We start from the raw sequence: 9,819 nt of genomic DNA on the forward strand, positions 1-9,819 counted from the left end.
GTACCACTGCAGTCAGGAAGTGGTAGATTCAAGGAGGCTTGGCATGTGGATCACCTTATTAGATGTTTTCACAGGTGCTATCAGCCAAGTCAGATTCCCTTCTGGGGCCTCTCAGTCTTTAGGTCATTAACCCTTCACACTGGGGCTTTGTCTTCAGTCACAGACTAGAACTCTAGAAATTGTTAGGATTCCTTGGGAAGGATGAGAAAACAGTGTTTTTTATTATTCTTTCATATATGACATCCAACCACAGTTTCCCCTCCCCCCTCTTCTCCTAGTCCCTCCTCCCTGTCCTATTCCCCCCAGATCCACTGCTCCTCCATTTCCCTTTAGAAGGGAGCAGGCCTCTCAGGACATCAACCAAGCATGGCATAACAAGCTACAAGACCAGACACAAACCCTCATATCAAAGCTTGGATGAGGCAACCCAGTAGAAGTGAAGGGGGTCCCAAGAACAGGCAAAAGAATCAGAGATACCCTGACTCCCCATGTTAGGAGTCCCACAAGAACACCAAGCTACACAACAATAACATACATGCACAGGACCTAAGTCAGACCCTTACAGGATCGTGATTGTCTCTTCAATTTTTGTGAGCCCCGGTTAGTTGATTTTGTGGATTGTATTCAATCCCTCTGGCTCCTAGAATTCTTCTTTCCCCTTTCCCATGGGGTTCCCTAGCTCCACCTAATGTTTGGCTGTGGGCCTTTGCATCTGTTTCCGTCAGTTGCTGGATGAAGCCTCTCTGAGGACGATTATGCTAGGCTCCAGTCTATGAGTACAATTAGGAAATATAATATAATTATATAAAAATAATATTTTTAGGAATATAATTAGGAATAATTCCGCTGACTTCTTCTAGTTCTCTTTGGTTCTATCCTATGCCTCTGGGTTATCCAGCCTTTGGTTCCTTGCTCTCCAATAAATGTCAGAGATGAGCTCCCTCTCCTGATTTGGATCTATCCAGTCATTGGTTGACCACTCCCATAAGTTCTGCACCAACTTTACCCCAGCATATCTTGCAGACAGAGCAGATTGTAGGTTGAAGGTGTTGTGGCTAGTTGGTGCCCCAATCCTTCCAGTGGATTGCCTGGTTACAGAAGATGGCCAGTTTATGTTCCTTATCCTCCATTACTAGGAGTCTTTGCTAGGGTCATCCTCATGGATTCTGAGGAGTTTTCATTGCACTGGGTTTCTACCTCACCCCTGAAATGCCAAGCCCAGCTCTCTCTCCCAGTACTCTCTCCCTCCATGACTCTGGTCCAACTTTTGAAGAGTGTTTTCTTATTTCTAATATGCTCTTTTCCTTTACAGCTCTTTGTTAATGGGATGATCCTGGGTTCTTCCATAAAGTTTTTGAGGGTGGTGACTAAAGGTCAGGGAGTCTGTGGAGCTCACCCTTTGACCTCTAGGCCTTTAGAGAGCTTAGAGATTAAATTAATTACCAATGGCCAATGCATTAATCAATAATGTTTACTTAGATAACATGGATACTCTCTCTCTCTCAAATACACACACACACACACACACACACACACACACACACACACACCACACTGGCCCTATGTGCCCCTTCTATGTAACTATTCACACACGGTACCTGATATGCATATGTGAAGTGTAATTCTGAGTTTGGCAAAGCCACTCTTACCAAGTTGTGATGCCCAAAAAGAGCCGCCATGAGACCCCCTCAACTTATACACTTGGTTAAAAGTGCAATGGGTCCCCAGATGTCACACATTAATCTGTGGGATTGACTCTAACCCCAGATAGCTAATGGAAAGTTTAAACACAGAATTGATGTCTAGCAATCTGGAGAACAGGTTGATGTAACACACACACACACACACACACACACACACACACACACACACACACACACGGGTGGTTAGAGAGTTGGTGAGTGAAAAGGGCGTTGCTCACTCACCCTGCTCTTCTGGGAATGGAGCCGATCCAAGGCTGAAGACAATTCAGTCCTCTACGGGTTCAGTCGCTCTGTAGGGATAAGCTATGAACTCCCAGCTCATTTAAAGGTCTTGAAAATCAGCTCCTCACCCCCACAAAGCTTCAATATGCCTTGCTGTCAGTCCAACTGTCTCTCTGGAGCTCTAGGGATGAAATGCTACTTTCCTGCCCTGGGATAACAGGAAGACCCATCTTTACAAGTTCTCACCCTGCCTGTTTGCCGTCTATGACACCTAGACACACTAGCCTGTCCTCCTCTCCAGGTGATCCTCAAAGCTTAATTAAATTCTACCTCCAGCGGAAAGACAGGGCATCAAGTGAGAGATGGGGTTACTATCCCACATCCAAAGCTCTGACCCATAATTCTTCCTGTGTGAAAGAAATGCAGGGATGGAAATGGAGAAGAGCCTGAAGAAAAGAAGGTCCAGTGACAGGCTCTAAGTGGGATCCAGCTCAAGGGGAGCCCCCAAGACATGACACCATTATTAAAGCTAAGGGGCATTCACAGAAAGGGACCCGCCATGACTGCTCTCCAAAAGATCCAACTGAAAGATCCAGCTGAAAACTCTGATGCACATATTGCACCCAACCAATGAACAGAAGCTGCTGGCCCCTCTGGTTGAATTAGGGAAAAGCTGGAGGAAGCTGAGGAGGAGCTGTAGATGGACCAGCAGTCTGTTAACTTGGACCCCTGAGGTCTCTGAACCACTGGATCACCAACCAGGCAGCACACAGCTGAGATGAGGCCTCCAACACATATTCAGCAGAGGACTCTTGGATCTGATTCAGTCAAATAAGATGCACCTAACACTCAAGAGACCAGAGGCCCCAGGAAGTTTAGAGGTCTGGTAGGGTGGGAGGGATGGGGACAGCTTTGTGGAGATGGGGGGTGTTGGGAGTGCGGGCGGGTAGGGAGGAGGTATGAGATATGGAACTCTAGGGGAAAGGGGATGGACCAGGAGAAGAATAAAATCTGGAGTGTATAAATAAATAAATAAATAAATAAATAAATAAATAAATAAATAAATAAATAAATGATTTCAAACCTGAAAAAAAAAATTCTAGGACTCATGAGCCCTTCTCTCCTTTCTGCACCACTTTTAGAGTTACACTTAAGAAACAGTCAACATCCTTACTAGTTTTCCATCTTGCTTCATCTATCCTTGTACAGACAATCATGTATGTAAACACATACAGACACATGCACACACAAGTACATGTACGCTCATCATAATATTTGTGGTTCCAGATATTTGTAAGATGAATTTTCTTAAAATTCTGCAACAGTTGATATTCATGTTTTAAATTTTGATAGAAATTTCTCGGGTACCCTTCAAACCAATATATCAAATTTCACTGTCAATCTTGTTACCAATTACCCTGCAAAAACTATACACATGGGCTATTTCCAGGCCCTTGATGTTTACAAGAAGAAAACATATAGAGAAAATGGTTTTGTTCTTTCAATTTTTAATACTTTAGTGAGGGGAAGATTGGGTATCTTTTCATATGCATATGGTAAAACATTTGTTATCATGTTTATTTTAAAAGAAAAGAGGGCTTAACCAAAATATCCTTCCTCAAAGAAATTTGTTGAGTAATTTGTGGAATATCCAGGTTCTGGAAAGAAAAAATAGCATTCTTAATAAACACTAGAAAACAAATGCCTATGCTGACCATAATTTTTAAAATATGAATTAAAGTGACTGGAGAGGTGGCTACTCGCCAGAGATGGCTACTAACCCGGGCTTCAATTCCAGCCCTCAGGTGGAAGCTCTCACAACCATCCGTAACTCCAATTCCGGGGTATCAGGTGACCTCTTTTGCCTCCATGGGCACCAGGCCTGCACATGGTACATGTACATACAAGCAGGCAAAACATCAGTCCACGTAAAGTAAGATCAGTGAGTCTAGCCTACGTTTAGTGTGAATAAAATAGTGAATGTGATGCCCCTGTTTTTCACTGTGTATAACCGAGCTGTCACACAAAGTTTCAAATAGCACCTGAGGTTGACAAGCTCTGCTTCTTACCACATCCTGCCCTTTTAAATCCTCAAAGCATGACTAGGGACAATGGGAAATTGAAGAAAGGGATAGACACATAGATACATGTTCAGGAAAGCTGGGGACAGGCATATGCTGTATGAGGGAGTGATAACAAATAAGTACAACCAAGAATGTCAGCACGTCCACTATGAGGGAGTTCAGAGAAAAGAAGGCTTTCCTAACATCCCCTGGGACCAAACCTTGATCCTTAACCCAGCCTACCCATGTCAAACACTACACTTAGTCAGGACTTCGTATGTTCTTTACACAGTCACTAATTGCTTCCTTGGCCCCCACAGGAAATTGCTCCAAATTTCATACACATGTGATGGTCTCCATAGTATGCTAGCACTCCCGGCCCTTCCTTTCTTGTGTTTTAATTCCTCAACCTATATTAGAAAGAGCTTTAAATAAAATTTCCCCAAAAAGTGTCTTCTTTGAACTTCCTCAGAACTTGACCTTAATACTAAGTCAAAGGAAGGCAGAAGAAAGGAGTCCTTGAATTTCCACTTGCCAATGCATAGTGCACTGACATTCCACTAGATATTACCCAGCATCCTAACTTTGCATCCCCAAAAGCAGCACCCAAGGACTGTGAAGTAGTGGTATTATTTGGGAAACAGTTCCCAGACACAACAAATGTAGAATGGTGTTGACAAGGCAGACAAAGTACACCCTGAGGCTCAATAATGACAGTAACCCATGGGAGAATGGTCTACTCTTTGGAGCAGTGTCTCCCTTGAGGCATGGGAATCTGGGATCTTTGTGCATTGTGCATTTCTTAGTTCACTAAGATTCACACAGGGGTTGTCTGACTCCGCTCTTCCATACCATTTCAGAATGTGGAGAAGTAGAGATGTATAAGTAGTCCCTTCAAGTGTAATGGTCTACAGGAACTGCCCCTCTCAACCAAAGCTGAAATGGGAAGCTGGCCAAGGCCATGGTGCTTGATGATGTATCACAAGTATATCACACACACACACACACACACACACACACACACACACACACACACACACATATATATATGTGATGTATCTATGCATAACTGAGTCTGCCTATATACTTATAGCCATGTGCTGGTTCCTTCAATACAAGTTCCTTCAGCTCTAGTACAATTTTCCTCTCCCAGTATCATTTCCACTAATGTTACTGAAAGTGTATTTTCAAACAGAAGCATCTCTATAGCATCGTGATATTACAAGAAATATGTATTTGGTCTTTATCCCACGGTCCTGGCACATAGGTCCTAAAACCTTTGCAGTTTTCTAAATGATAGGAATGAGAACAACATCTTTTGATGGACATAATAATTCCCTTCCAACCCTAGCTGAGATTTTGCTAATGAGGTGGTTTTTAGTAGGCACCTTCTTAGTTTCAGAATGGTGACCAACAGCCAGGAAAAAGAGAGTTGAAATTTTCAAACCCACTGTCAACATGACAGGGGTTTGAGCCTGAGTTAACCACCAATGCCAATGATTTCATCAATCATGCCATGTAGTAAAACCTCACAAAACCCTAAACAAGAGGACACAGGAAACCCTCACCCCTATCTAGATGTTCTCCTAGATGTTGTCTTCAAAAGCCTGATCCAAGCCTGTAAGGGGATGTTCTCCTCATCCCTATATAGAACATCCTCATGTTCTAGAAAGTTGAGTAAGGACAGACACTGCTTCACTCAGGACCCTACTGGACCTCACACCCTACACATCTTATCATCTAATTGTTCATATGTAGCTTTTCTGTTAAAGCACTGATACTAAATAAACTGTGTCCTTGAATTTGTGAGATAGCATGGCAAGCTAAACCTAAAGAGTGAGTCATGGGGACCTTTGATGTCTTAGCTAAGTCATGCAAAAATGTGGATAACCTGGGATCAGATACTTGTAATTGACATCTCAAATTGAGAAGAGATTTAGTCTTGTGGGACTGAGACTTTAACCTACTAGATTTGGTGCTAACTCCTGTATGTCAGTGTCAGAATTTAATTAGCTATCCTACTGGTATCCATTGAGAGCTACAAGATAGGTTGGGGTGGGGAACTTATAAGTTAGTGTCGAACGTACTCTGGGAGTATTTTTAAAAGTGCAGATCATAGTAGTAATCATAGCAATCTGTAATTGAGATCTGTCTTTTCTTGGTTTTATTCTAGGAAATTCTTGTGGCTGTCCTAGAATGGATTGCTTTTCTTGATCTCAAATCCTGTTCTAAAGAGATGAGCTGAAGTTCAACCAAAATTACAAGTATATGCCCACAGCTGTTGAAACCACTTGTGCTTAATGACTAAGGTAGTGGAACTTGGATTTTAAATCCCCAACATACACGCACACTTGTTTTAGTTAGTTTTCTGTAGCTGTAATAAAACTCTACCACCATAATCAAGTTATGAAAGAAAGTGTCCATTTTCACTTACAGTTGTGGAGGGATAAGGGTTCATCATAGTAGGCAGACATGGTAGCAAGTGGCAGGTTCCACAGCAGGAGCAGGAAGCTGAGAGATCACATCTTTGACAACAAGCAAGAAGAGAGCACATGAAGTAGGGTGAGGCTATCACTCTCAAAGTCTGCCTCTAGTGACATACTACCTACAGCAAGGCAACAAACCTCCCCAGTTAACATCCACGAACTGGAGACTAGGTGTTTCAAGAGCTGAGCCTATGGGGGACATTCCCATTCAAACTACCAGATTCATCTGCCAGTATCAACTGTTTTCAAGAGCTGAATGTAGCCATGGGTGCCACGATGTGTGTGTGTGTGTGTGTGTGTGTGTGTGTGTGTGTGTGTGTGTGTGTGTGTGTGTGTCTATATTTGATCCAAATTTGTAAGTCTTCCCAGTCAGCCCTGTGTGTGTTGAATTTTCAGAGACAGCCATGCCCTTTCAATTGTTTCCATTTCTGGGCTATAGATTCCAAGCAATTTGAAGGATAGATGCTAAGAGAAAGAAGATGACCTGGAGCAGAATCTGTCTTCCTTACAAAGCTGAACTGAAAAGCATTGTAATTTTCCCTCCAAAATCTAGAATTGAATACCTGTGTGACCCAGGTTTTCAACCGTTGTGGTTGTATCTGAAATATCCCCCACAGCTTCATTTTTTTGAACACTGAGTCCTCCCTTATGGCATCCTTTGAAGCTGTAGAACCTTTAGAAGGTAGAGCCTGGCCATAGACGTAGGCAGCTCTCCCACGTGCACAGACTGAGCCAGTCAAAACACCATGTTTTGACCACCATAATGAATTGAGCCCCTCTGAAACTATGAGCCGAAACAAACATTTCCTCCTTTGTATTGTTTCTGTCAAGCATTTTGGTCTGAATGATGACAGACGTAACTACTACCTACACTCGGTTTGCAAACTGAACGAGCTATGGAGAGCACAGAAAGGGTACCTAGTTTCTACAAAGACGAATAAATGTTTAATTTTGTGGCACTTGTGAACAGAAAGATCTAAAGAAGAAAGGAAGAGAGTCATAAGGAAAGAGAATAAGTGAGTAATGGGTTTAAGGAGAAAGACCTAGTCAGAGAGGGAAGGAACTAGTTAACACCCAGGGAGAAATAAGCCAGCCTCCTCCTCATGTGTCTGAGAATGCTGAGGCTTTGGAAGAACTGCCTCCTAAAAAAAAAGCAAAGTGGACTGTGGAGAAAATGAAAATGGTGCCTGTCTAAGCCCATCACTAATTTCTTTTAGGCTTGGACCCTCTGCTACCTGACAGGTCTCCTCTAGATGCCAAAAGGCCTTGTCTGTATTAATTGAAGATTTCCCATATAGAGAACATATCATAGGAGATTTGAAACACCAGGAAGCCAGGAATGAAACCTTGGTAACTGTTCTGCTTTCTCTCCTACATTCATGAGAAACAGCACCTGTTCACTGCTTAGAAAAGCCTAGCCTGCCAGGGCATCTCCGGGCATCTGCATCCATCTGCCTTGACCTGAAGTACTCGAGGCTGCTTCTGAGAAATGAAATCATTTGTTGTATGCCTGTATTTGTCACAGCTGCTGCAATACTCAAATTCTTAGCACAGCCTTGGTGCCTTTGGGAAACCTAACCACGAAATGAGTTAATTTTAACTGCATCTTGCAGGGAATATACCTATTTTTAGCAATTATCTTTGGACTTGCTGAAACAAAAAAGCTTTCTAAAAATTAATGATTTTCACCAAGGTACTGGCTTCTTTATATGCAGAACTGAACTGAACAAGATTAAAGTGAAGTTTGGAAGCCTGTATTAAGGGAGTGCTAGTTTTTATAAGAAGAAAAATATACAGAGAGATAAGGTATACCAATGCAGAAAGATCTGTGGGTTTAGAGTCAGGAAATGAGCCAAATCCTATGTGAGCATGGGTAAATCACTTCTCCTCTCTGATTCTCAACATTGTCACCTTTCAGTGGAGTGATTATATCATGAAAAACTGAGTTTTATTAAGAGTTAATCTCAGAATTTCTATTCATTAGAGCAATGGCTAGCTATTCATTAGAATATGCTCTCCTGGGTAGTTTTGCTTATGAAATGAAGCATCGTACACTAGCCTAGCCTTTCCTTTTCATTCCGTTGCTGTGGTAAAATACCCTGACAAAAATTACCATGGGGTACAGGGGGGCTTATTCACTTTACAATTCCAGATTGCAGTCCTTCATCTCAGGAAGACAGGGCAGAAACTAAACAACTGGTCACATCACATCCCCCATGAGATGTAGAAAGACATGAATTAATATATGCTTGCTTCGTTGCTTGTTGTGCTCAACTTGATGTTTCTTTTATATAGTTCAGTATCCTCGCCCCCACCCCACCTAGAGAATGGTGCCACCTACAGTGGGCTGAGTCTTCCCAGATGAATTAATTAAAATAATCCTCAACAGACATGCCCATGGACTAAACTAGGGTAGAAAATTTCTCAATGTTACTCTCTTCCCAAGTGATTCAAGGTTGTTTCAAGTTAACAGTCAAAACTAACCATCACTAGGTTAGTCTGGGATAAAGAAAACAGTAATTAATCTTGGACAAGAAATGAGCAGAAATTTGTTATTAAATTAGCTACATGAGAAAGAAAGAAAGAAAGAAAGAAAGAAAGAAAGAAAGAAAGAAAGAAAGAAAGAAAGAAAGAAAGAAAGAAAGGAAGGAAGGAAGGAAGAAAGGAAGGAAGAAAGAAAGAAAGAAAAGCAGACAAGGAGGAAGGGATCTAGAGTAGGATAAGGAGCTGAAGCAAGAGAACCAGGGGCAGTCAGTGGGGTAGAGAAGATGGTTGTCTCCTCACATGCACAATTTTCTCCCAGCCTCAGCGCTAAAACAGCATGATCCCTCTGGAACATGAAAACATACCATACTGTGAGCTATGGCCCCTGAGTGACCGCATCATGCCAACCCTTCATCATTAATTGTTACATGGTAACAGTAAATAAACTCTCTGCTTACGGTATTATAAATGCAGAGGCTGTGTGTAACTCATACAGCCCATTTTATTCTAGGCTCCTTTCTGACCTCTAGTGTAAGTCTACTGTGAATGATATTGGTGTTTGCACTGGTTCCCTTCCACCACCTTCACGACTCTGCTCAGTGCCCCAGGAGGGCAAACTCATCTATATTCTGAACTGACAAGTATTCATGTATCTTCTACTGACTAAAGGGTTTAGACAATGGGAGGCATCAGCAAATCCTCAGAGAACTCAGAAGAGAAAGCCAGGTTCTTCCTCCGGGGCCCCAGCTGGTTGCTGAGGAAGAGTACTGGTTGACCTGCCCATTGCTGCCTCTCCTACTTCCACAGCTAATTAGGCTGCTGGCAACCCTGGTTTCCCCATACCTCCTTCCTTCTCCCCAA

This window comes from Rattus rattus, chromosome 2 (assembly GCF_011064425.1).
Source record: "Rattus rattus isolate New Zealand chromosome 2, Rrattus_CSIRO_v1, whole genome shotgun sequence".
NCBI classification, from domain to species: Eukaryota; Metazoa; Chordata; class Mammalia; order Rodentia; family Muridae; genus Rattus; species Rattus rattus.